General features: G+C 50.1%; 1 protein-coding gene across 1 annotated transcript in view; it reads left to right on the forward strand.

The window, feature by feature from the left end:
* The window catches only part of KDM4C (lysine demethylase 4C), a 1697337-nt gene that overhangs the window by 1399001 nt on the left and 270400 nt on the right, over nucleotides 1-27936 (forward strand). The window lies entirely within an intron of this gene.

Below are 27936 nucleotides of genomic sequence, written 5' to 3' on the forward strand. Positions count from 1 at the left end.
TGTTTTGATGTAACTTGAAAAATTGGTTTCAAATTAAGACACCATTTCCAGATGCAGTAGTTCTACATAGAACTGCATTCACTTGGTCCACCGGTTGAGGACACAATTTCTTAATGATAAAACAACTACAGTGTGATAACTTGTTCCAGATGTCTTTGTATGTGACTCTTGCACAGCTTATTTGGTTGCTTGTTTAAACACCGGAGGTGCAAGTTGTTTTCCATCAGACAGCACATCACAGAGTCTGATTCGTCTTATAATAGTATCATGAAAACCCTGGCATTTGTTGCTAACCCTCCTATGATTACATGGGGATGCCCAAGAGTGTACATATTGAGCTAGAAGGCAGGTCAGAGCCCTATCTTAGAGATGCTTCTGGCCAGATACTCAAAACATAAAAACATCCCATTTTATGCATTGTTGAGCTAGATCTGGTAGGTTCAATTTAGTTGTGATTGCAGATGCTTATAATAAGTTTTGACAAATAGCCCACTTGGGCTGGAAAAATCGTAAATCGTGCACAAACTTATCTTAGTAGCCTAAGGTTCGTCCATTCTACCTACCACTAAATTATAAACACTACATCGACCTGTATCTACATTTTTATTTTTTTTGCATGTTTATATAGCGAGAACTTGAAACACAGGTATTGGAGCACGTTACATGAGCAACAGTTACAATACACAAGGAGACATTTATTTTTTGTAGGCACGGCAATATAAAGTGATTTGCCCAGAATCACAGGATGTTGAGCAAACACAGCCATTGGCAGCGGTGGCTGTTACGCCACATCCTCTCTCCAGCACCAATAGCCTGATTTAGGGTATTATGGATAGAGTAGTATCTTTTGGAATGGTAGAGGACATTACCTCCACCATTCCGACTGTACTTCATCAGCTAAATTCAGAGATGGCAGCCAACTCATCAGTCATGTCTGTACATTGATAGGAACCACAATCTCTGTGATTCTATTCAGTGTACTAAAACTTTGGTGGACAGCCGCTGTGGATTTTGATGGCTGACCACAAAGTCTTTCTTTTTTTTTAATTCAGAAAAAACCCGTGAGAGTTTGTTTCTGAAAAGACAAAATATTAATTATCTGCACTCCCTACAAGTTTTCTCCCAGGATGTGGCCCATTTTCATATTTTCTTTTCTGTTTCTCACTGCTAGGTTTTTCCTGGCTGTGAAAGACAGGAAAATAAGACATTGCACACTTAAGGTCTGCCAATCTGTAAATGAGGCATGTGGACTAAGTGTTTGGTGAGTAGGGTACTCCATTGTGTTCACAATGGAGTACTCTTTCTGCCAAACTCTAAATCAGGTCAGCTGCTGTTTGTACTAGATTTAATCACATTTATTTAAATTAAACAAATAACCTTGACCTGACCCCAAAACTACATCTAACCGTAAATGAAATTAATATAAACTTAAAAAATAATTTTAATGTTACTATGTGAAATAAGCAACTGTAACCTAACCCATATGCTAGCCCTACCTCTAAATACAAATTTGTTCAATTTAAACAAAAGGGAGTAAAGTAAATTAAATGAGTAAAATTAATGTAATACTTTTGCAAACCCAACCGAACCATAACGCTAACCCTAGATCCTATATAGCTGGATTAAAACAAAATGAGAAACCTTTATATAACCCTAATGCTAACCATGACAATAAATTAGGTTAAAGTAAGTAACAAACCAAACCTGGACCTAATGCTAACTCTGAACCTTAGTTCCTTAGTTAAATTGCTTTAATTTAATTACCTGAACCCTAACACCAAAGGTTTGCTCCCTTGCTGGAAGAGGTACTTAAATATTTTACCATTGGAATAGTTAAGCAAACTCAAAATCAGCTCCACTCAATATGGTGAAGTTCCTCTGAGCAGTCATGACGGGAGTTTACCTTCTTGAAAATGTAAATTTACATTTTAAATAAAAGGATATTTGGTGAAAATTGTTCAGTATTTTACTGCTAAATCAAGTTTGAAAACGTAAATGTAATTTGCTAGGATTTATTTAAACAAAGCTACAGAACCTCACTGAAGGCAGCCTTAGTGAAGGCACATTTCTGTGAGTATTTCTGTGCTGTTATGAGCGCTGTCACAATCAGTATGTCTTTGTAACCGATTCCTATTGCTAAAGCTACCTTAATGTAGTGGCATGCTCACTAGTGTCGGGAGAATTCAGATGTAGGGCAAAGTTGCTGCAACACATGCTCAGGGAAAATGAATTCAGTAACATAAAGTAAATCTGATATAAGTAAGAAAATGGCATGTGCAGTCCACTATAACAGTGGCATGGATGTCATATGTTCCGTGAGCATACTCTTTGAACCTTATACATTCACTTGTATCACAATATTTGAATACAGTTTTTGGAAGTGGCCCTTTTTGCAGGGTTATCCCTAAACTTTTTGCTTCTTCTGCCTTCGTTTTTCCTGACCTGTGGTTGTTGGCTTTAGAACTCTGGGCATTTTACCACTGCTGATCAGTGCTAAAGTGCAAGTGCCCCCTGTCTCAATTGTTTTTGTGATTGATTATCCATGATTGGCATCTTTGTTTTACCAGTAGGTCCCTAGTAAAGTGCACTAAGTGTGCCAGGGCTAGTAATTCAAATGCTACTAGTGGGCTCGCAGCACTGATTGTGCCACCCACATAAGTAGCCCAGAAAAGAGGTCTCAGGCCTGCCACTGCAGTGCCTGTGAGCGGTTTGTTAACTGCCATGTCTCGCTGGCCAGTGTGCCCACTTGCCAGGCCTCACCCTTCCCTTACACTTAGGACACCCCTATGGTAGGCCCAAGGTACCCCCCTGGGCAGGGTGCAGTGTATGTAAAAGGTAGGACACGTACTAGTGTGTGTAACATGTCCTGATAGTGAAATACTACCAATTTCGTTTTTCACTAATGAAAGGCTATCTTGCCCATAGGACAGAATGGGTAATGCTGTGTAACATGTTTACCTGCATATCTTCCCATAGGAGTGAGAAGGAAACTTGGAGTCTCGTATCCCTGAACTCAGAATTTAATAACACATCTTTTAGGATGGATGGTTTTTAAATTCTGTGTTTGAAAATAGAAAATGTCTATTTTCTTGTTCAACCTTTCTGTGTGCCTCTGCCTGTTTGTGGATTGACTGTCTGGTTTGAGAGTGACAGGGACTGGGATGGCTTTAGGAGTCTGGGTGAGTCAGCACTATGTTCAATAGGTCGATCTGCATTTGGAGTGGTGGGAGGAGTAGCACCTGGGCCTGAATAGGGCTGGGCCTGCCTTCCACAATGCTGGCTCCACCTCCTGCAGTGTGTCTGATGACCCTGGCCAACACTAACAAAGGAAGAAGATGTGCACTGGCAGAGAGCACCCAGAACTGGTTTGGACTGGGTCCAGGACCCCTCACACATAGAGAACAAAGATTTTTGGGGTATAAATATGAGAGCTGAAACCCCTGAACTTTAGACTACTTTGTGAACAAGAGGAACCTGTTGCCAAAGAGGACAGCTGAAGAGACTGAGGAAAAGTTACTGCCCTTGCTGCGTGTCTGGATTTGGCCTGCAGTTTGCTGTTTTCTACTGAGGATAGGACCAAGGGACTTTGCTGTGTGCTGATTCCCCTGCTTGAAGAAGGACTTTGCTGTGCGCTGTGTCCATCTGAAGAAAAAGTCTCCAAGGGCCTGAGAAGAGCTGGCCTCCTGTTTTTAAAGTCCCAGGCACAAAAGGACTTCACCCCCAGCTTCCCTGAAATTCCTTGCTGGGAGTTCTGACCTGCCAGGAGGGGCCTGTAACTGTGTGTGAGGTCCTTGGTGTTTGGAGCTGGAAGCACAACGCAACAAGCGAGAAGCGTGTCGCCGCCGCTGGACCCCGTCGCATCGCTGAGGAAGCGTGCCGCCGCTGATCGCCATTGCATCACCGGAGAAGTGTGCCCTGCCAACGAGGTTGCCGTCGCATCACCAGAGAAGTGTATCGCAGGGCCTGACGAGGCTCCGGAAACCACCGATTTCGCCATCAGGCGAGCACGCGTTGCGCCCACTTTGTCATATCGCATCAAAGATGCCATTTTGTCACATCGCACCTGATCGTCGCACTGCATGGAGGCGCCATCTTGTCGCATCGTAACCGGAGCGCAGGAAGAATCGACGCATTGCCTTCTCTGCCACCCTTTTGTTTGTTCTGCGTTACGCATCCAAGGTACTTTGAGAGTAAAGTGTCGCATTTATCATCTACAAGCTTATTTTTGCAACAACCTTTTTAAAGGCATTCTACTGAGTATCTGTATGTTGGATTTTTGTCGGTTTGGTCTTGTGTAGTTTAGTTAAAGATATTTTATTTTTCTAAACTGGTGTGGTGTCAATTTGTGGTGTTTTCACTGTTACTGTGAGTGTTGCCTTTGGGATAAAGATAAGTCTGTCTGCTCGTATCAAGCTACCAAGGGGGTGAGCAGGGGTTTTCTTAAGTGTGAGTCTCCCTGATCCTGACTAGAACCAAGGGTCCCTATTTGGTCAAAGGTACCTACCTCTGCCAACTAAAGACCCCCAGTTCTAACAACAGTTAAAAGTACTTTTGTTGTAGGCTTGCTCACGTAGATCAACAGCAAGATACCCCATTCTCAGTGACGTGCTACCAAAGCATTACTAGTCACTTGATTAACAGATATGGTCTGGATGACGCAATCCTCCAGTACGCTGATGATACGGTGGTAATGGATCACACACCATAGTGGGTCTTCAGAGAGCCTTAAAGAAACTCGAAAAGTTCAACAAGGAAAACAGCTTGTTAGTCAATGGCAGCAAGACAAAGATAATTGTATTTGGTAAATACCCTCACAAAAAGAAAGCTTCGTGGCAACTCGGCGGCCATCAAATAGGGAATAACGACAGCCCGTAATTACCTTGGGGTTTGGCTAACTGAGAGGGCCACTGTGGAGACCCACACAAAACACCTAAACACTAAAACCAACTGCGTAATTCTCTCACTGAAGCACCTAAGCCAACACCTGTCGAGCCCAACAGCAGAGACAATGCTGACTATCCTCAAAGCAAAACTAATTCCGGCCGTCAATTCCCTTTCCAGGTGCACTTGACAAACTCATAGCGGCAGCCCAGATAAAAGCATATAAGACAGTGCTGCAGGCGCCCGGACAAACAAGGAACACCAGGCTTCGGCTGGAACTACGGCTGTGCAGACCAGAATTGGCGATACTGGGGGACTGAATCTAGTACTAAATCAGGATCCTTAAGGCCTCTGATAACACCATTAAACATCATTAGAAAACGATCTTCAGGGAAGGGGACTGCCCTTGGAACACTAAGCTGGGCCAAGCAATGGGGACCATGAAATTCAAAGCAGAGAGTCTGCCCCTACCAGAGATCCTTCACACCGCCTGGTCAAACGCTGTAAAGCGGCAGAACCGAACCTTCTCATACAAAAAGGATTGGGTCTTACTCCGCTACAACACCAATACGATGGCACTGGACATGTCTTACATCCCGGGGAAACCCCAACAATACCTACGAGAAGCACTTTCAGACCAAGGGCGCAGGAAAATCCTGTTCATGCGGCTTATCACCCTCAAGATCTCAGATTTTAACTTAACATGGTCTCAAAAGGATGGAGCAATCTCTTGCCGGTTATGCAACTACCATAAGGAATCTTGGCTTCATCTACTATACTGTTGCTCCAAACTGGCCAGCAAAAATTCATCGGCTCCTTCGCCCCATTTTTAGGGCCAAGGGCAAAAGGTCCTGCAAGGAGGCCTCGGACTGGTGTTTCTCTGAAACAAAAACCTGCTTTCTCGCAGTGGTGAGATTCACACACTTGATCAGCTGTGTACTGGATGCCCTGCCGCAGCTGTCAGAACCTAGGGCAGGCAATAATCTCGAACAAATAATTTGCCAGGGCCCGCTGCAGCCCGGGCATGAAACCAAACAGACGGATTCCAACAATAAGGAGCTTTCAACTAGGGCTGTAGCTGGCCTCAGCAGTGGGAAAGCTCACAAATTTAAAGCTGCGCCTATGGGCCACCACATCGGCCACCACAAGTGGCAGCAGTGCAACCTTATCAGCAACATGGCAAGAGTAAGTAGCACCTAATCTCCTACCTATGTATTTGAACATCTCACACCCCAGCCGAAGACTACGAACCACTGCTGAGCAACCACACACTAGTAAGGGACCTGGCAATTTCCGCCCAGGTCTCCAGCACTCAACTAGAGGCACTTAGAACTCACAGAATTTTTTATGGGTTTCAAGGAAATACGTGTGCAACATAAAATAACCCCCCCCCGCTCGATGGCAAAGAGCTTATAGACTTTTAACGGATTTTAAGGAAATGTTAGTGCAACATAAAATGAACCCCTCGCTCGTAGACAAAGAAGGGACTAAAAGGGGCAATAGCATGATTGGCCGGTTTTAAGCAATTATGGGACGGGAGGGTTAAAGGGAGGAGGGTCTGGATGTTGCTAGAGAGGGCAGGACATTCCCATGTTTAGGTCTAGTTAGAGATAACATTAGCTGTTACCAGAAGTCATGTAATCACAAAAGAGAATTAAATAGCATTATAGACAGAGGGCCTTCGGCTGTTCCCTGTGTTGATTTTCTATTCAGGCTTTCATTTACCCACTGGGCGTGCATCTAATACAGTGAGAAGGCTCTATGCTTGGTGTACCCTTGTGTTAAATATTGTAGGAAGGATTTTTATTGTGAAATCTCTGATCATTTTAGTAGGAAACCCCTTTACATTATGAACTCCCTGATAACCTTCACAGGAATAAGCCTTATAGTGTAACTCTGAAAGACCTTCTTGTACAGATCTCTCGTTCAGGAGGGCTGGATTCGTGTAATTTTATGTTTAGAAGTTTGTTCTCTATGAATTCACATACTTTTTCTTAAAAAATAAATAAAAGTGAGATGGAGCTAAGCATAGTTTGTAAAGGCCGGTTATCTTGGAGCTCTGTGAATCACTCCCTCTTGATGCTTCTGTTGTGAGGCCTTTTTACCATACAGCATGACAGTGGCACCCTGAAGATATATGGAAGTGGAGACCATTCATGAGAACACTGAAGACAATTATCTTGACAGAGAAGGGTGAGCCAAGGATGTATGTTTTCGCTTTGGCAACTTACAAGATGGAGCCTGCCTGCAGGGTTATCACCCTCTGCATCTACCTAGCTTGCACCAGAAGTGGGCTGTGAAGGGATGCAGTGGAGCTGGAGATCGGGTGGCCTGAGTCTAAAACAGGATGCATAAATGGGAATTTGGGACCCTAGAAAGCCTTTGTAGTGGGGAGATCGAGTGTGCACAGACGTAATCCCTGGAGTAGCAATCAGAAATAGCAGGCTGAACGGAAGTCAAACTGTAGAGTGATATATTGGTCCTGAGGAGTACATTCATCAGATGAAATAAATACAGTCAAAAAAGAGCTTCTTTTATCCGATGATGCATTAAAAAAGGGTATCAGTAGAAGAGACCCACAAGCATTTACGGATTTCCCAAAAACGAAGCCAAGGGAAATTATGGCGACTCTAGGCATTATCCAAAACAAATTGGAGATGATCGAGAAGACACAGATGGTGATGTAGGTATGTTTTCAAGATATGCAGAAAAGGATTGTGTTAGTTCACTAACTTCACAGTTGTCTACTTAAAGGTGTAAGCACTCTGGGAGAGATGTAGCTGCCTGAAGGGGAGGAGCCAAAGCAGACAGACACTGAGTAGGGCCACCAATGCAGTGTTGGTAGTTGAGAAAAGGTAGAGGTGCTAGAAAACACCAATCTGAAAGAGACACGTTCGTGATAGATTCCTTACCTTCGAATATCCCCAAGCGTCAGACTGTATCCGGAAAGTTTTTCATCAGCAGTACCCCTGCGCATCGGTAGGCGTCGTCATGCAGCTCCGTGTACGTCGCTTTGGTCGTAGCCGCCAAGATGACATCATCGGCGCTACTTAGACGCTCCCACGCGCGCTGACGTCAGTTCTTTCTTTCTCCGCGCCAGCAAGCGCAGATCTGAGAGAGAGCGGTACCCCTAGTTAATATTTGAACTTGGTTTCTGAGAACTTGTTTCTCTTGTTTTGTCAAGTACTCCACTCCTGTTGCAGTAGGGATGCCCGGGTTTAAGTCCTGTAGGGCCTGTCGTTGGAACATGTAGTGGCAGACCCGCACAACGTGTCTCTCTTCTGCTTGGGGCACGCCCATGACCCCGAGGCGTGCCCCGATTGTCGGGCCATGGTGCCGAAAAGCTTTGCGGGAGCGTTCCCGAAAGTTGTTGAAGGTCCGACAATCGGTTCCGGACTGCTCGAGGTCCTGCTCCCGTGGGAGGTCGAGGGACCGGTCGCTAAGCCGACACCATCGCTCGTCGGATTCGGGGACAGGTAAGTCACGGCACCATAAGAAGTCAAAAATGCGACGTCGCTATTAGTCTACCCCTCACCGGTCGCTGGATGCTCCCCCGCGTCTCCGATGGAGCCTGCGGCCTACCCGCCCTACCCGGGCTCGCACGTGACTCCGGACAAAATACAGGTCTTTTTGTCGGCCATGGGCCGTTTGTTCGCCTCAACGGGGTCCCTCCGGAGCGCCTTCGGGCCCCGTGGGCCCGTTGGGTGATTCTGCCCCCGTGCCGCCACCTTTGGCCCCGGCTACGCCGGCACGATCCCCAGCGGCACCGCCGACGGCGCCAGACTGCGTCGATCCTGGATTGGTCGACTACCCCCCAATTCCAATTGGGAAGTTTTTCCCATTTCCCCAGGCACCTCATGCTTACCGACCTCTTCTACAGCTGGCGGACGAAGGGCAGTACTGGGAGGGGTCTGAGGACCCTCTTGCAGCTCAATGCGAGGATGAACCGGACTGGGAGGGTGATATGGAAGGTCCAGGCGATCTGGAATTCTCTCCACACCCTGGTACCCTGTCCCCTTCTTCTCTGTCTATGGAGGAGGTTGGGACTTTTTCTGTGGTGTTGCGTAGGGCGGCTGAGGCTCTTAACCTCGAGCTCCCTTCTGTGCTTATCAGGACAAATCTCCTGACTGAAGTGTTACAGCCAGCATCCTCCTCCGCGGAGCCGCTGCTGCCCTTCAACGACGCCCTTACTGACATCCTGGTATGCACATGGAACAAACCTAAAACAGGGGTTCCTGTGGATAAGGGTGTAGCCCGCCGTCATCGCCCGGCTCCTGGAGACCCCAGCTTTCTCACACAACACTCAGCGCCTCAGAGTCTGGTTGTCCAGGCCTCTGCCTCTGAGTGCATTCCCTTCTGCTCCTCCGGACAAGGAATCTAAGAAACTGGAGCAATTTGGGAAAAAGATTTTCACTTCTGCCAGTTCCGGATTGCGGGCGGTGAATACTGCGTGCCTGGTGGGCCGCTACTCACATTCTGTGTGGGACACCGTGGCACAGGTGCTGCCTCAGTGCCCTGTGAAAGCTCGGGCTGTGCTCTCCCACGCCATTACCGAGGGGACAGATGCTGCCAAATTCACTATCCATTGTGGACTTGACACGGCCGACTGCCTTGGCAGGGCTCTTTTCACACCGGTGGCTCTCCGCCGTTACGCTTGGCTCCGAACTACTGGCTTTTCCGGGGATGTCCAGAACACTCTGTTGGACATGCCCTTTGATGGCACACGCTTTTTTGGTATCGAGGCGGATAGCACCCTGGAACGCTTTATGGACTCTTGAGCTACGGCCCAGTCCTTGGGTCTCGCCACCACGCGCGCTCCCTCGGGGTCTACTTTTTAATCCTTTTGAGGTCAGGGTCAAGGCGTCCAAGCGCATTCCTTTCAGAACCGCCGGCCAACGCAACCGCAGCCTCAGCACAGCCGCGGTCGTGGGACCCGCCGTGGTCGGTCCCGGGGCCAGCGGGCGGGTCAATCCACCACCGCCCCTGCCACCACCGCCTCAAAACCTTCCTAGTCCGGTGTTTCAGTCCCACCGGACGCCAGTGGGCGACCGGATTCACCATCACCTCCTCCACTGGCACACCATCACTTCGGACAGGTGGCTTCTCCAGATAGTCCGAAGGCGCCGCTCCCTCCCCTTTGAGACTACCCCTCCAGCCATGCCACCTCAGTGCCACCGCATGTCGGGGGATCACTTGGCACTTGTCCAGCAGGAAGTTGCGGCCCTCTTGGCCAACGGGGCCATCAAGCGTGTGCTGACGAAGGCCAAGGGCCTGCGTCCTATCTTAGACCTCCGGAACATCAATCGCTTCCTCCGGAAGGAGAAGTTCAAGATGCTCACGCTTGCTCAGGTCTTGTCTGCCCTAGACCCGCAAGACTGGCTGGTAGCGTTGGACTTGCAGGATGCTTATTTGCATATTCCCATCCTGCCATCCCACCGGCGTTACCTACGGTTCACGGTAGGCCACGAGCACTTTCAGTTCACCGTGCTTCCTTTCGGCCTTACCAGTGCCCCACGGTGTTTACGAAAGAGATGGCGGTGGTCGCACCTCATCTGCGCAGATCAGGGGTTTCAGTCTCCCCCCCTATCACGACGATTGGCAGTTGAAGGCGGGCTCACCCCAGGCAGTCGTCTGCCACCTCCAGACTACGGCCGACCTCCTGCATTTCCAGGGGTTTTCCATCAACGTGCCGAAGTCACACATTATTCCCTCTCAGAAGCTCCTCTTAGTCGGAGCGGTGCTGGATACGGTGCAGTTTCGAGTTTATCCTCCCGAACAGCGAGTCCGGGACATTCGGGCTATGATTCCGATCTCCCGGCCCTGGTCCTGGGTTTCGGTCAGGAAGACCCTGAGGCTGCTGGGCCTCATGGCCTCCTGCATCCTGCTCATCAATCATGCCAGGTGGCATACGCGGGCTCTGCAGTGGGACCTGAAGTTCCAGTGGGCGCAGCATCGGGGAAACCTGTCAGACTACGTCCAGATCTCGGAGGGCACTGCACAGGACTTGCAGTGGTGGCTCACAGACCAGCTTTGGGTCAGCGGCAGATCCAACTTCCTTCCCCAACCGGAGCACACACTGGTGACGGACGCGTCCATCCTGGGATGGGGCGGCCACATGGGAGAGGCGGAGATCAGAGGCCTCTGGTCTCCGGCGGAGTCCAAGCTCCATATCCATCTTTTGGAGCTCAGGGCGATCCTACTTGCACTGAAAGCATTCCTTCCCTCTGTCAAGGGGAGAGTAGTACAGGTGTTCACAGACAACACCACTGCCATGTGGTACTGCAACAAGCAAGGCTGTGTGGGGTCGTGGACCCTATGTCAGGAGGCTCTGCGTCTCTGGACATGGCTGGAACGTCAAGGCATTTCCTTGGCGGTTCAACACTTGGCAGGTTCTTTGAACACCAGGGTGGACGAACTCAGCCGCAGGTGCATGTTGGCTCACGAATGGACTCTTCACTCGGAGGTGGCACAAGGTCTCTTTCAGCAGTGGGGAGAACCTTGGTTAGATCTATTCGCCACCGAAGAGAATGCGCAATGTCAGCGGTTCTGCGCGTTGGAGTTTCCAAGGCAGCACTCGCTCGGAGACGCTTTTCATCACGAGTGGAGTTGTGGTCTGTGGTACGCCTTTCCGCCTATACCATTTCTACCCAGAGCGCTGAAGAAAATCCGACACGACCGGGCTCAAATCATTCTTGTGGCACCAGACTGGGCTCGAAGATTTTGATATCCCGAGCTACTCAGTATGAGCGTGGATCCCCCGATAAGACTGCCTCTTCGGGAGGATCTCCTGTCACAGCAACAGGGGACGGTCCTCCACCCGAACCTGTCCAGCCTCCACCTCCTTGCGTGGAGATTGAGCGGCGACAGTTGATTCCATTTGACTTGCCTCCTGAAGTCTGTAATGTGATTCTGGCAGCCAGGCGTCCCTCGACTAAAACTGTATACGCCTGCTGGTGGAAGAAGTTTGTGTCATGGTGCACGGCGAAAGCTGTGGATCCCCTTTATGTCCCTCTTTCTGAGGTCCTTTTGTTCCTTCTCTCTTTGGCCCAGCAGGGCTCTGCTCTGGGCACTTTCAAGGGGCCCTCTTTTTTCAAGTCCCCAGTTGTCAACAGATTTCTCAAAGGCATTACTCACCTTTTCCCTCCTATTCCTTTTGTGATGCCTCAATGGGGCTTCAACCTGGTTCTCACATACTTGATGTGTGCTCCCTTTGAGCCTCTTCAGTTGTCGGTCTCTGGCATGGCTCTGCGTTGCTGGCGCGGAAAGGTTGTGTACAGAACGAACGTCAGCGCGCGTGGGCGTGTCTAAATAGATCAGACGACGTCATCTCTGCGGCTACGACTCCAGCAACGTACACGGAGCCGCATGACTCCTACCGATGCGCAGGGGTACTGCTGACGAGAAACTTTCCAGATCCAGTCAGGCGCCTGGGGATATTCTAACGTAAGGAATCTATCACTAACTAATGTCTCTTACAGAAATATTGTTACACAAGTAAGTAACGTGTGCGTTAAACTGTCAACCTGAGGGTGCCTGGATTTCCAGGAGTGCGTATGGACAGTTCAGTATTAAAATTCTAAAACAAATTTCAAGGACCAGCTGACTCCTGATTGATTCAATCCTAAAGATCTAGTGCAGAGGGTATATTGAGCACGTCAGTTTGTTGCGATGAAGGCATTATCTTTGAAACAAAACTTTGAAATCTAGAGAATAATTATTATCGTTCCAGGCTTGAATGCAGACACGAAAGAGGTGTCAGACAATAACTACTTCAACCAGATGTTTTTGGCCTCTGTCTGGTACCTAGCATTCCTTAGTTGTGTATGGAAGGGCAATGCTTTTGTGTATAGATGCTTTTTTGGAGATGGGAAGAGCAGAGCCAGATCAAATGGCAAGTGCGAGATTTGTTTCTTTGGTTTTATTATTTTTTAAATGTGTTGTCTAAATATTTGGGGTGATCTCCCCTTTTCCTTATGTGTGCCACATTACCTCTTATGTTTTTTTATGGTTTTCCCTTCTGCTCCCCAATCACTCTCTCCTCTTTATTACCCATGCAGTAGGAACATTGAAAGGCATTGCTAGTACCTTGAGGTATAAATATACAAGGTATTTCATAATATTCTAGAGCTAATATCCTTGTGTGATTCTGTAATGTATATACTTCTCCCACTGCCATAAATACAAGCACTGGGAAAGACAGTTGATCGTGCCTTGGAAAGCTGGTGCAGTACTAATTATTTCGTTTTTTCTTTTATTGGAAAAAATACACCACAAAAGAAAGAAACAAACAAGCATTTTAAATATGGCAGCAAAATGCTTGCAGCCCAAAAATGTAAGGAAATTAAGTAAAAAAAAATAACCACTGTGTATTATTTTAATGAGAGTATGGGTGCTTCCTGATGGGTAGTGGCATGGTTAGCAGGTATTGAAACCCTCCTCTGATAGAGACATCTAGTCGAAAATTCCTTAACTTAGAATATCCTCCAGGGACCAGTATGGATCCTGAGATTTTTCAGCAGTAACTCTGCGCGCCGGGGGACGGCGTTGCATTGCTCTGCTCTGACATCATCCACGGATGTGACGTCAGTGGAACCATACAAGTCCCTCCTGGCGCGTTGACATCAGTTTTATTCTTTTCCGCGCTGCGACGCGGGTCCAGGAGTAGCGGTTCCTCTGACCTGTTTTTGGCCTGTCTGACGCCTTGTTGCACCGAGTGCCTTCGGGCTTTAAATCGTGTAAGACATGTAAGCAGCAGATGTTGGCGACAGAGCCCCACGTCATTTGTATGTGATGTTCGGCCAAGCACCACGACTCCAAGGAGTGTGACGCTTGTCGGCAGCTGAAGCCGAAGTTCCTGCGCGAACATAGGATGAGGTTGTTGTCCACCCGGATGTCATGTTTGGAGTCCGAGAGTCGTCGGTCTCTTTCTCGAGCCTCGACTCCTGTTCGGAGCAGGTCATGAGGTAATTCCTGAGGACGTCGTTTGCCTTCCTCAGGTAAGCACAAGAGGAAGTCACGGAGGCCCCTCAGCAGTCGACCCCTGCCTTCCTACCATTTCCTGTTGAGGTGGCTAGAACCCAGATGGAAACCTATTACCAGGCTTTGCAGACCATCTTTGGGCTGAGCCCTCTCCCTGGCGTGGCTTGGGGCCCCACAGAGGTGGTAGGGACTCAGACTGGGAGTTCGCCGGGGCTTTCGTCCTCGGTGCCAATCGAGTACCCTGACTCCGGCTCTGGAGTTGCGAGGACGTTGGTGGGGTCTCCCATACAGACGTCAGGCCACAGACCACCTCCAGCGTCAGGGGACAGCCCGGTGAGGCTCCCTGGGATGGCGTCTGATGTGGCCGCCACAGTGGATTTGTCTCCGATTCGACACCGTCCCACACTGCAGTCTCCCATTGCGGTGGATATTGAGTCGACGCCGTCCCAACGCCGGTCGATGGAGCCTCCTTACACATTAGTCTGCGTCGCTGCGTTGCTGCCTCAACGTCGTTCGATGCCGGAGACCTCCCTTACTGCTCCTTCTTAAATGGAGGATGCGGACCCTGGGGTCCCCCTCCCACTCCCTAGCGTTGCTTGAGCATTCTTCTGAACATGTTGATGTGGACAATTGCAGGTCCTTGGACGTCCTCGGACTAAAGGGCCACTCGTTTTTGGTGGAAGTGTTAGCCTGCAACCGACCCCTAACTATGATTTGCTATCACCCCCTAGAATGGCGACGGAGCCTAGTGCTGCGTTTGGAACAGTCATTTGCACAGCTGCTAACATTTTACAGTTACAGCCTCCTTTTATCTCTCTGCATTTTGATCCCTTGTTGGATCTGCTCCACCAAGGCAACGCGGATGTTGAGCCTTTGCTACTTTTTGGTGAGTCATTGTATGACATCCTCCGAGGGACCTGGGCGAGGTCCTCCTCGGGGAACCCAGTGGAAAACGTGCTATCATACATCGTCACCGCCTGGCTCCAGATGACCCAGTATGTTTGTCCCTACACCCTAGGGCTCAAGGGCTAGTTGTCCAGACAGCCTCAGCTTCGCAGCTTTTGTCCTCTCCTCCGATGCTTCCACCCACTAGGGATTCACGTTGGTTGTAGACATGTGGTTGTCAAATGTTGGCATCCATGATCTCGGCCCTCCGGTCCTTGAACACATCCTGCGTGTTTGCACAGCCTACTTTTGCCCTCTGGGATTCGGTTGAGTGCTTCCTTCCCTCCTTTCTGGAAGGCTCTCAGGCTGACCGGACCAGATACTCCAGGATGGTTGCGAGCTGGCAACATTTTCAATTCGATGAGTCATGGACGCCACTGAATCCGTGGGTCGGGTGACGGCCATGTCAGCTGCTCTGCGTTGTCATGCTTGGCTGCGTGATGGCAGTTTTCATGAAAATGTTCAGGAGTGTCTTCGGGACTTGCCCTTTGATGGGGCCCATATTTTTGACAGTCATGCGTACTCAAGGGTTCAATGTCTCATGTCTGGTTTTCAGTGAATGCCATTCTTTGTAGTCCCTTGTTGCGGACTTCTGGTTTTGTTTGCATTGGTTGCACTATTGCCACTGCTTTTTTCTGGTGTCAGTCTCTGGGTTCAAGCTGTTATTTCCCAGACAGACTGTACAGCTACACAACTGTTTCTGTCATTATTTTCACTTCCTCTTTATAAGAGCGAATCTCAAGAGGCGTTCCCTTGCATTTTATAGGGATGTAACTTAAACAGCTCGTCAGCACTCCCACCCACAGGGCAGGGCACACCCTTGACTCCATCTTCGCAGAAGGATCGAACATCTGTTTCAGCCACATCACCCAGCCCACCTGGACAGACCACCAGTGCGTCCATTTCACTTTCAACACCACCACCGCACTCAAGCCCGCCCCGGGCCCGCCTCGACGGAACTGGAATAAGGTCACTGAGGAACCCTTGAACTCCACCCTCCTCCAAGACCCCCCCTCACCCCCCCAAGGCCACCACCGACACCAACTCCGCAGCCAGAGAATTTCACCGCTGGGTCTCCTGCTGCGTCGACAAGCTGGCACCTCTCCGACACACCGCCAAACAACGCCCGCCTAAGGCCACTTGGTTCGCCACCAAACTCCAAGAAGCCAGACGCACCTGCAGACGTTTGGAGAAAACTTGGCGGAACCAGAATACCACGGAAGCATGAAACAACCACAGGATCGCCATGAAGGACTACCACCAACGTATAAGGGACACCAAAAGAACCTTCATCAGTGACTCAGTCAAGACTAACGCATCTAACACGAAGGAGCTGTTCAACATCATTCAGCAGTTCGCCGTTTTAAGCCCTCCTGCGAAGCCACCGACATCGTACCCTCTCAGGAACTCTGCAACAAACTCATCTCCTACTTCCACCAGAAGATCAAGGCCCTCTACGACAATCTCAGCGAGCCCGCAGAAGACAAGACAACACCACACCTCCCACCACCGCCGAGAAACCGACCATCTCCTCCTGGGCCACCGCGTCCATCGAGCTCATCTCCTCAACCATGAAGAAGACACACTCAGCAGCCCCAACGGACCCTTGCCCCCTCACATCTTCCACAGGGCCGCCACTGCCATTGCTCCTGAACTAGGACATGCTATCAACTCCTCCCTCACATTTGGCAACTGCCCTGAGGACTGGAAACGTGCAGAGGTGAAACTCCTCCTCAAGAAACCAACAGCCGACTCTGCTGACCTGAAGAACTACCAGCCTATTTCTCTCCTCCCTTTCGCAGCTAAAATCACCGAAAGACTCGTGAACGCCCAGCTGACCGCCTTCATCAAAGAAAACTTCATCCTGGACACCTCCCAATCCTGCTTCCGCAGCAACCAGAGCACCGAAACCACCCTCCTTGATGCCACCGACGACATCCGCATGCTGCTCGACCAGGGACACATCGCAGCCCTCATCCTCTTAGACCTCTCCGCAGCCTTCGACACTGTCTCACATTGCACACTAGCCGCCAGACTCCACAACACAGGAATACTGGGGTCCGCCTCGCCCTCGACTGGATCCAATCCTTCCTCTCCGGCAGAACCCAGAGGGTCAGACTAACCCCCGCCAACACACTCTTCCTCTCCGACCCCACTGACTTTGTCTTCGGAGTACCCCAAGGATCTTCACTAAGCCCGACGCTCTTCAACATCTACATGGCCGCCATCGTCAGACAGCTTGGGCTTAGCATCATTTCCTACGCTGACGACACCCAACTCATCCTTTCCCTCACCAAGAACCCAGAAACCACCAGGCTCAGCTTCCAGGAAGGAATGAGAGACATAGCAGCCTGGATGAAGGACAGCTGCCTAAAACTCAACTCCGAGAAGACCGAGGTCCTCATCCTCTGACCCTGCACCTCCGCCTGGGACAACACCTGGTGGCCCTCCGCCCTCGGGAGCCCACCCACCCCGACAGACCACGCTCGGAACCTCGGCATTATCCTCGACTCCTCACTCTCCATGAACCGCCAGATCAACGCCGTCTCCTCCACCAGCTTCAACTGCCTCCGCATCCTCCGTAAGACTTACAAATGGATCCCCCCCCCCCCAACTGCAGAAAGACTGTCACCCACGCACTCATCACCAGCAGACTTGACTACGGCAACGCCCTCTATGCCGGAATCAACAAAACGCTTCTACGCAAGCTCCAAACCAACCAGAATGTTGCCGCCAGGCTCGTCCTAGGTACACCGCGCCACGAACATATGACCCAACACCTGCGAGTCCTCCACTGGCTCCCCTTCAAGAAGAGGGTCACCTACAAAGTTCTCACCCACACTTACAAATCCCTCAACAACATCGGACCCAAATACCTCAGCGACCGAGTATGTTTCCACGCACCCAAGAGGAACCTCAGCTCCGCTGACCTCGCCCTAGCAGAAGTCCCCCGCATCCACAGAAGCAGAACGGGCGGGAGAACTTTATCCTACATCGCAGCCAAAACCTGAAACGAGCTCCCGGTCAGCATCAGATGCTCCCAAACCCTCCACACGTTCAGGAAAGACCTCAAGACCTGGCTCTTCGACTGACCTGGAGCTGCTTACCCTTCCCCCCCAGCACCTTGAGACCCTCGCTGGGAGTAGCGCACTCTATAAACCACTGATTGATTGATTGATTGATATGTGGGGTATGCGTTAGTTATTGTATAGCCATTCTAACTTGCCACAGGAGATGTCTTCCTAGGTGGTGTGAGTACGATGCTCCAGTAAATGTTCTTCCTGGGTGGTGCAGGTCCTTAATGAGGATCTGGCGAGGTCTTCATAGGATTGTTAACTATCTCCTATCTAGGGAGTTTTACTGTAATTCATGCTATAGACTTATAGATATGTTTTTCACTTCTTCACGCTCCATCTGCTGTTGTAGGCCTTCTCTGGACAAGCCCACAAGGGTAGCGTAGCTCTCTTCAGGGGATTACATATTTGTATTGTACGATTGGTCTGTAGTTCCCTCCTGCCTCTGAGGATGCAGACCTCTCCAGAATATTGTTGGGTTTGCGCCACGTTTGGCTCACCCCAGTGTGTTCACATATACCCCCTTTTTTTTGCCTTGGCTGTCTTTTCAAGTGTTTCTCTGTGTTTCTACCATTTTGCCTATTTTGACCGTGTTCGCCGTAAGCCAGTGTCTGTCTCTTGTGAGCATATTGTTCTGTTCCACTTCAGATACAGTTTCCTTTCTGTCTGCAGTTCTGGCACGGTATATTACCACACACTGGGTATGGCACGTTCACAGGCAAGCGGTACCTGCTGGTCCAACTGGCACTACAGTGTTGGCTGTGTTTGATTCTGGTGGTATGGTCTTCTCTTTACTCTTTGGTGCTAGGAAGTGCTTCTGTCCTTGGTCTTCCCTCCGGTATCCGACCTGTCTGGATTCCTCCCTGTCAGCAGTTGTTTCTGCGCCAGACGCGTTGTTGGTGCACATTGTCTTGGGCTCACTTTTCTTATGCACTTCCCAAGCAGGGGCTCCGTTTGCTTTGCTCTTTGTTCCTTAGCTGCTCTTTGTCTTTCATACATCTGTATAGGGTTATATGTATGTGTGCATATGTATATATATATTCACTGAAAAAACCATAGGTTTCAGGCACATTATAGTTAGAGGTTAGCATTTAAAAAAACCTTACAAATTCACTGAAAAAACATAGGTTTTAGGGAAAGTTATAGTTAGATGGACATTTCACTCGTACAAAACCATAGAAATCCCCCCGTTATAGTTAGTTCAGCTAACTATAACTCGTGCCCCTGCAATGCACTGCTGATGACGTCACATATTACATCACTCATGACATGGTCAGTGACAAACCATGATGACATCTCAAATGACATCACCCAGTGACTGTGTTTCTGTAAAGTTTAAATATGTTTAATATATATAGGGAAAGGCGTGTTGAAGAATACGTGGGTGTATAAGTGTCTGAATGGATGATTTAGTAGGTGCGTGACTGACTCTATAAGTCAGTGATTAAACTTATCTTACTGAATGCATGGGTTAGTGAGTAAACTGTGTGAATGTCTGTATCCGTCTGTCTGTTGGTGTGTAAGCGGCTGCATGGGTTTGCGAATAGCTACATGAGTGTCTATATGGGTTATTGATTGGTTGTCTGAGTATCTGTATGGGTGCCTGAGTGTTTGTCTGGGTGGGGTGTGTGACTGTACATAGATGTGTGAGTGGGTGATTAACTGGGTGCATGGTTTCAAGAGTGCATCTGTGATTGACTGTATGGGTGGGTGGGTGAGTGTGTGTATGGGTGTGTTAGTGAGTGAATGTATATCTCAGTTGTATATGTGTGAGTAACTACATATGTGAAAGGCAGTATATATGTGTGTTGCAGTATATAATTGGCTATAACTGAGAGTGTGTGATTGTGAGAGTGGCTGTATGGATGAGTCTGTGCTTGTATCAGTGATTGTATAAGAGCATAAGTATGTGCTAGTATTTGTATGAGTAAGTGAGCTGGTGTGTTTATAACTGTATATGTGAGTAAATGGGAGTGTGATCAATTTTTTACATCACTGGCTAGGTGTGTGAGTACCTCTATGGATGAGTGGCAGTGTAAGAGTGTCTATATAGGTGTATAAGTGCATATGATTGTCCTGTACTGAGGGACCATAGGTATGAGTGACTGTACGGGTGTGTGAGTGGATGTGTGTGTAGACCTAAGAATCAGTGAGTGGGTATCTAGTTATTGGTCTTGGAGTGTCTATGGTTTTGAGAATGGCAGTCTGTAATTTAGAGTGGGTGTATCAAAAGTTATATTAGGGTGTGAGAAGATGCATCAAATTATCACATGGATGTCATCAGTGATGTCATCAGTGATGTCATCAGTGATGTCATCAGTGATGTCATCAGTGATGTCATTTGAGATGTCATGAGTGATGTAATATGTGACGTCATCAGCAGTGCCATGCGGGGGCTGTATACCGATCCCCACTGTCCTGAGGAAGACCCGCCGTGACGCTTATTAGAATTTGCGCAGTACACGGGGTCGAAACGTCGACGCACCCTATATGTCCACACAACGCTTCCGATCACAGATTAATTTACAAATGATCGCGAAGTATATGTGAAAAATCATAAGGACAAATCAAAAATTGTACCCTTCCCTTTTTGATTACACATTCATCTTTGTCGTATATGAAGTATACTGTCTTTATTATTTATCATCACATGTCACTCTTTCATCACAAGTCACTCATATTCCGCTTTCTCATTTGAATGTTTGTATCACGACAGCCCAGAATATTTGTTATTCCTTTAAATTACCAATTGAAATCGCCTATTGGTGTGTTATCATCTTTTTCTCACTCATTGATATGTGTTACATGTAATGTATATATGCTTTGAACACTCTAAAGTAATTCGAAATTCCCGACAGAACCATTGTATTTATATAATAAACACGCCCCATGGCACGTTTTAAGTTGGGGAATTAAGTCCCCTTGAATCCTGAGGGCCCCTGGGGTCCAGCTAGCCCACCAGGTACCTCCAGTGAGTGCCACAGAGCTGCGTTGCAGAGAGTTGCAAAAAGGGGCTTTGCCTGGACCACGTCTCTGCAACACAGGTCTGTGGCGCTTACTGGAGGTACCTGGTGGGCAAGTTGGCCCCCAGGGACCCTCAGGATTGAAGGGGAATTAGTTCCCCAACTGAAAACGCGCCACAGGGCGTTAACACAAGTCACCTCGGGCCCCTCCCTTCACCACTGTGTAAACACGCCCCATGGCATGTTTTAAGTTGGGGGAGTAAGTCCCCTCGAATCATGAGGGTCCCTGGGGTCCAACTAGCCCACCAGGTACCTCCAGTTGGCGCCACAGGGCTGCGTTGCAGAGAGGTGGTCTGAGGCCACACCCCTTTTTACACCTCTCTGTGGCGCTTACTGGAGGTACGTGGTGGGCTAGTTGGACCCCAGGGACCCTCGGGATTGAAGAGGAAATAATTCCCCAACTTAAAATGCTCCACAGGGCGTGTTTGCACACATGTCACCTCAGGCCCCGCCCACTCCCTTCACCACTGTGCAAACGCGCCCCGTGGTGCATTTTAAGTTGGGGGATAAAGTCCCCTTGAATCCTGAGGGTCCCTGGGGTCCAACTAGCCCACCAGGTACCTCCAGTAAGAGCCATAGAGCTGCGTTTCAGAGAGGTGTAAAAAGGGGCGTGGCCTCTGAACACCTCTCTGCAGCGCAGCTCCCTGGCGCATACTGGAGGTACCTGGTGGGCTAGTTGGCCCTCAGGGATCCTCAGTATTCAAGGGGAATTAGTTCCCCATCTTACAACGCGCCAGGGGGCGTGTTTGCAGAGTGCTGCAGGGAGGGGACGGGGCCTCCGGCGCGATGCCGGCCTTCTTTTTTTTTTTTTTTTTTTTTTTTTTTTTTTTTTTTTTTAGAAGGGCCCCCCTTCCTTTCCTATTTTTGGGCCCTGGGGAGCCTATTTTGTTAAATTAAAAACAAAACGGAAGGGGGGCCGTGTGGCCTCCCTCCTGAGGCTGTTTTCGACCCCGAGGACCCCATCCCCCGGGGCATGGCCATTTTCTTTTTAATTTTTTTAATAATTGGAGGGGGGCCGCGTGGCCCCCCTCCCTGGCCACTCATGGCCCCGGGGACCATTTCCCCAGGAGCCTGGCCTCTCATTTGGGACCGGCATTGCTTTTCCACAAGGGGAGCTGCTGAAATTCAGTTCCCCTTATGTAAAAGCAATTCTGCTTTGCTTCATTGAAGCAAGAGCAGTTTTCCCTCCTCACACTTCAATGAAGCAAAGCAGAGTTTGCAATGACAGGGTGGTAGCCGAGAGGCTCCCGCCCTGTCATTGTAAACAGCAGTGTCCTGGGGGTGGGCCCCCCGGGACACTGCAGGAGCTGGCCCTGGGGGGTGGTGGTCCCCCGGGCCATGAAGGGCTCCAGGAGGCGTGCCGCGCAGCCCCCCTCCCAACAATTGCACAGGAAGTGGTGATCCCCGGGGCTGGGGGTCCATTACGGACCCCCGAATTTAAATACAAGCTCCCCGGGGAGGTGGCGGTCCCTGGGGCTTGGGGGGGCCTTTGAGGCCCCCCCCATACATAAAAAAAAAAAGCCCCCCCTGGCCCCCGCAATAATTTTTTGCCCATGCCCCCGGGACTTGGCCCACCCGGGGGCTAATTAATAACGAAGCGCGGGAGGCCACACTTCATTTTTTTTTATTTTCGTGGCCGGATCCGCGGATCCTCCGCGCATCCCGCGTTTAAAAAAAAATAAAAAAATAGAAATCTTTTTTTGGTCCTGGGGGTCCTTGTGGGAGCCCCTGAGCAGGCCTAGGGCGTCAGGGTGTTTCTACCCTGCCCCCTTTTCCTGTTTTACGCATCTGTTTTTCTGTTTTCTTGTGCCTCGCTTCTACCGAGGCACAAGATGGCTGCCAACACTTCCTGGTTTGGAGTGTTGACAGCCAATTAGCATGAAACTCCTGATCGGGAGGGTGCACGGATCCTCCGCGGCCATAGATATCACTATCTTTATTTCTTACATTTCTCAAAAACTACTGAACGGATTTACACCATTTTTAACAAGCATTGGCATAGCCAATAGGTCTCGCCTTTGGGACCTTATAAGTGTTTAGCCATGCAACAGTTGCATAACTAAATACTTATAAGGACCCAAAAGCGAGACCTATTGGCTATACCAAGCGGCGGCCGCGAAAGTGATCGCGAAAGTGAAAGTAAGCTCGGGCAAGCGCGGCGCGCGTGCCCGCGCACATGCACTGTAGCTCTAGGCTGGCCTGGTAGCACTTTTTGGAGCCCTCACAAAATGTCTCGCCAGACAAGCGCATGCGCTGGGTCAGGCGAGACCTAAAAAAGGACGCTTTCTGAGCCAAGCAGTACCGTTTTGCCAAATTTGGTGTAATTCCGTTCAGCAGTTTTTGCTATAACTGTGTCTAAACTTTCCAATGGGAAATTAATTTTTTGACCTCTACTTATTAATTTACTCAGGAACTACTGAACGGATTTACACCATTTAAAAAAAGTCTCTTTCTGAACCAAGGGCTACCTTTTTGCAAAATTTGGTGTAATTCCATTCAGCAGTTTTTTTTCTTCGCCCCTGCTTGACCAATCACCCCCAAACTTTCAGGATAGGATCTGACCGAAGCGCCCCACCAGTTTTGAAAATTTCGCGAAGATTCGTCATCCGGCGCCAAAGTTATTGGGAAAAGAATGTTACGAATTTCCTATAGATAATAGGTCCTAACTATAACTACCTACTGGCGACGGCGCGGGCCTCGGCGCCGGAGACACCGAACTCTGCGCCAGGTACTGCCACAGGCTCGGCGCCGACGCCTTGTACTCTCTCTAGGGAGGTTGTCGGGGTCCTGGCCAGTCCACTACGGCGCCGTTTGATGTCAGTACCGGCGTCGAGCCGGCTTCCCTTGGTGGATGATCCCCCGACTCCTCGGGCAGTTGTACATCTCCCCCGCGGCGTCCGTTCACGCCGGTGGTCACATCTACGCCTCCTCCTGTGGATCCTGGGGCTTCTCTGGAGTCCCCTAATCAAGGGGCCAGGGTGCAAGTTCCTTATGTAGCCTGGCCTTCCGGTCAGTCTCCGCCTTCGCCACTCCTCATGTCCAGTGATACTTAGCCTTCAACCGTCTCCTACTGACCATTTGTTGCCGCCTACTCGGATGGCAACTGAGTCTAGTGCTGCCTTCGCGCGAGCTATTCAGAGGGCGGCTGCTGTGCTTTGCCTACAACCCCCTATGGTGCTTCTACTTTATGATCCTTTATTGGATCTGCTCCATTTGGAGCCTGTTGAGGTAGAACCTTTGCTGCCCTTCGGGGACTCGCTGTTTGACACCCTGTGTGGCACTTGGTTCAGACCCTCTTCGGGTGACCCGGTTGATCGGGCTATTGCCCGTAGGCACCGACCGGCACCAGGGGATCCTCTTTGTCTGTCTCTTCACCCGCCTACTCAAGGCCTAGTTGTTCAGGCAGCTTTTGATTTGCACTCTTCACACTCTTTACCATTGTTACCTCCCACGAGAGAGTCTCGGTGGCTGGATGATTGTGGCCGCAGGCTTTTCGCCTCCGCTATCGCAGGCCTCTGGGCTTTAAATACAGCCTGTGTGTTTGCACGCGCATCTGCCGCTCTTTGGGACTCAGTTGCTCACCTTCTCCTCTCTATTCCAGAAGGGTCATGTACGGAATTGCTCTGCATTCTTCTGCATGGAAGATGCATGGCTCAATTTAACCTTCGGTCTTCCCTAGACGCAACTGACTCTATGGGACGGGTCCATGCTCGCGCTGTGGCTTTACGTCGTCATGCTTGGCTGCGTGACGTTCAATGGAGTGGATCTTTTTGACCGCCATGCAGATTCGGTGGTCTCCCTTATTTTGTCCGCCTTGCGGTAACTATGGTGGCCGTGTTCTCGTGTTCTTTTCCGGGACCCGCTCTAATGCTCAGGTTGGGCTTCGGGGCTGGTTACAGTACATGGCTGGTTAGCCATTTCTTAGTTTGTTTGTTTGGCGCAGCCGTTTGGCTGCTTCCTTTCTTTTCAGTCCTTTGACTGTGTGCTTAACTCAAGAGGACATGTCCCTTGTCTCTTCCTACAGGATTCCTCGTGTAACTTGCCTTATTGCAAGTTGGGTTGGTTGGTCTGTCTGTATGGCATCGGGATCCGGTGTGGGTCATGTGCCATGTACTGTCTATCTCGCACGCCTAGTGCACCGCCTGGTTGTGGCGGTTCTTTTGCAAACTGCACCCTGTTTGCCGCAATGCGGACTGTTTCTTATTGCCGCTGTGCAGCCTGCTTATTGTTGTTCCTTTTTGGTGCACCTGCACCTTCTTGTCCTCCAAGCTACTGGGTTAGCAGAGGTTGTCTGTCTTACGTGGGGCCGCTTATCCTATAGCAGTGTCCTTAAACCCTGATTTTGGTGGCCACTTATCCTATAGCAGTGTCCTTAATCCCTGCTTCTGGTGGCCGCTTATCCTATAGCAGTGTCCTTAATCCCTGCTTTTTCATATGGGGATTTCCATGCTTCGCTTGGGGTTCATGCTGTACACTCTACGAGGGGTGTCTTTTCCTCCTTCGATTCGAGGATCTTAACCTCTGGCCTCACTTTTGCCAGGGTTGTGCCACGTTTTTCTCCCACTCTGGCTTGCGGGGGACTCTTGTTGGGTCACGTTTTCATTGTTGCAACGTTTTCCCTCCTGCTCTGGCTCCCCTCGGTGCTCTTACCCGACGGGTTCCTGCAGTCTCTCTCCCCCATACAGTGTCCGTGGGTCCTGCCCCGGTCTACTTCTTCCGCCATTTCCTAAAGTGTCCGGCTCCCTGGTGCCCTTTTTTTTAGGCTGCTGCCCTCTTGCAGTTTGGTTGCTCTGCTCTGCGTCCTTCGTATAGCTTCAGAGTCCACACAACGTGCTTGGGTTCCTGCCTGTCTTTGCTCTGGTTGGTGAAGCCACACTGCTTGTACTCTGCCTAGACATACTAAGGCACCATCGCCTGGTCATGGCGTGTCTTCTACCTTCCGTGCTACCAGCATCTTGCGCCAGAAATTGGCAGTTTGCCACTTATGTCCCTCCTGTCTTACTGGCGCCGGTTTCCCCAGCGCTACTTTTCACAGTTGTGCTCTTTAGGCTGGTATGCGGGGTCTCTGTCATACCGGCTGCCGTCTCTCACGGCTTGGCTGCCATCTGGTTCTACAAAACTCTACATATCTGGGATATGGTTTCTTCTCCATGCTGGCGCTTTCTGGGTGAGGGGCAACCTATTGCCTCTGCTGTCCCACATGCAGTTGCGGGTACAAGTCCCTCTGTGTTCTTTCACACAGTTTTCTTGGACGACCTGTACTTGTTTAGGCTTTTGTCGTCGCTTCAGATCCTGGAGATCTTTCCCACTCTGGGTGGGTTCATCTCCCTCTTTTGAGTCCTTCACTTAGCCTCAACCCACTTTCCATAACTGGGTTACATCTTGCTTTTCGTGACAGCTTCTATTGCCTTTGCCTCCCACTGCTTCCGCTCCCTTTAGAGCGTCATACTCTGGTGGTTACCTGCGCTCTGTCCTCCTTATGGTGTTAAGTCACCTTATGGACCCCTACGTTCCTTCTAGAACTTAATGGGATTCAGTTGCAGACCTGCCTCCTCTGTGGGTATGGCTTTGGTATCTATTCCAAGTTAAGGAATCTGCGGCTAGACGTCTCTATCAGATGAACAAGTTACTTACCTTCGGTAACGATGTATCTGGTAGAGACATCAATCAATCAATCACAGCATTTGTAATGCGCGCTATATACCCGAGAGGGTCTCAAGGCGCTGGGGAGGGGGGGGGGGTGCTACTGGTCGAAGAGCCAGGTCTTGAGGAGTCTTCTGAAGGCCAGCAGGTCCTGGGTCTGTCGTAGGATGGTGGGGAGAGTGTTCCAGGTCTTGGCGGCGAGGTAGGAGAAGGATCTGCCGCCGGCGGTGGTTTTTCGGATGCGAGGGACTGTGGCGAGGTTGGCTGAGCGGAGGCTTTGGGTGGGGGTGTGGAAGCTGAGTCGGTTGTTGAGGTAGGTGGGTCCAGTGTTGTGCAGTGCTTTGTGTGCGTGGATCAGGAGCTTGAAGGTGATCCTTTCGTTGACGGGGAGCCAGTGCAGGTCTCTCAGGTGGAGTGTGATGTGGCTGCGGCGGGGGACGTCGAGGATGAGTCGGGCCGAGGCGTTCTGGATGCGTTGGAGTCGTCTCAGGAGCTTGTTTGTAGTTCCTGAGTAGAGGGCGTTCCCGTAGTCGAGTCTGTTGGTGATAAGGGCCTGGGTAACGGTTTTTCTAGTGTCGAGGGGGATCCATTTGAAGATCCTGCGGAGCATACGGAGGGTGTTGAAGCAGGACGCGGAGACGGCGTTGACTTGCCTGGTCATGGAGAGAGTGGAGTCGAGGATGACCCCCAGGTTGCGTGCGTGGTCCGTGGATTCCGGAGCTGTGCCTAGTGACGTGGGCCACCAAGAGTCGTCCCAGGCTGATGGGGTGGGTCCGAGAATGAGGACCTCTGTCTTGTCTGAGTTCAGCTTCAGTCTGCTGTCCTTCATCCAGTCGGTTTCGGCCTTCATTCCTCTGTGGAGGTCAGCTTTGGCGGTGTGGGGATCTTCGGTGAGGGATATGATCAGCTGGGTGTCGTCGGCGTAGGAGATGATGTTGAGGTTGTGTTGTCGTGCGACGTGGGCGAGGGGGGCCATGTAGATATTGAACAGCGTCGGGCTGAGGGAGGATCCCGGTGGCACGCCGCAGATGATCTCGGTGGTTTTGGAGCGGAAGGGTGGGAGGCGGACGCTCTGGGTTCTGCCGGAGAGGAAGGATGTGGTCCAGGCCAGGGCCTTCTCTTGGATACCGGCGTCATGGAGGCGTGCTGATAGGGTGCGGTGGCAGACCGTGTCAAAGGCTGCTGATAGGTCCAGGAGGATGAGGGCGGCTGTTTTTCCTTTGTCCATCAGGGTCCGGATGTCGTCAGTGGCGGCGATGAGGGTGGTCTCGGTGCTGTGGTTGCTGCGAAAACCGGATTGGGAAGGGTCCAGGATGTTGTTAACTTCGAGGTAGCGGGTCAGCTGTTTGTTGACAATCTTCTCGGTCACTTTTGCCGGGAAAGGGAGCAGG

This window comes from Triturus cristatus, chromosome 2_1 (assembly GCF_964204655.1).
Source record: "Triturus cristatus chromosome 2_1, aTriCri1.1, whole genome shotgun sequence".
In the NCBI taxonomy this organism is placed as follows: Eukaryota; Metazoa; Chordata; class Amphibia; order Caudata; family Salamandridae; genus Triturus; species Triturus cristatus.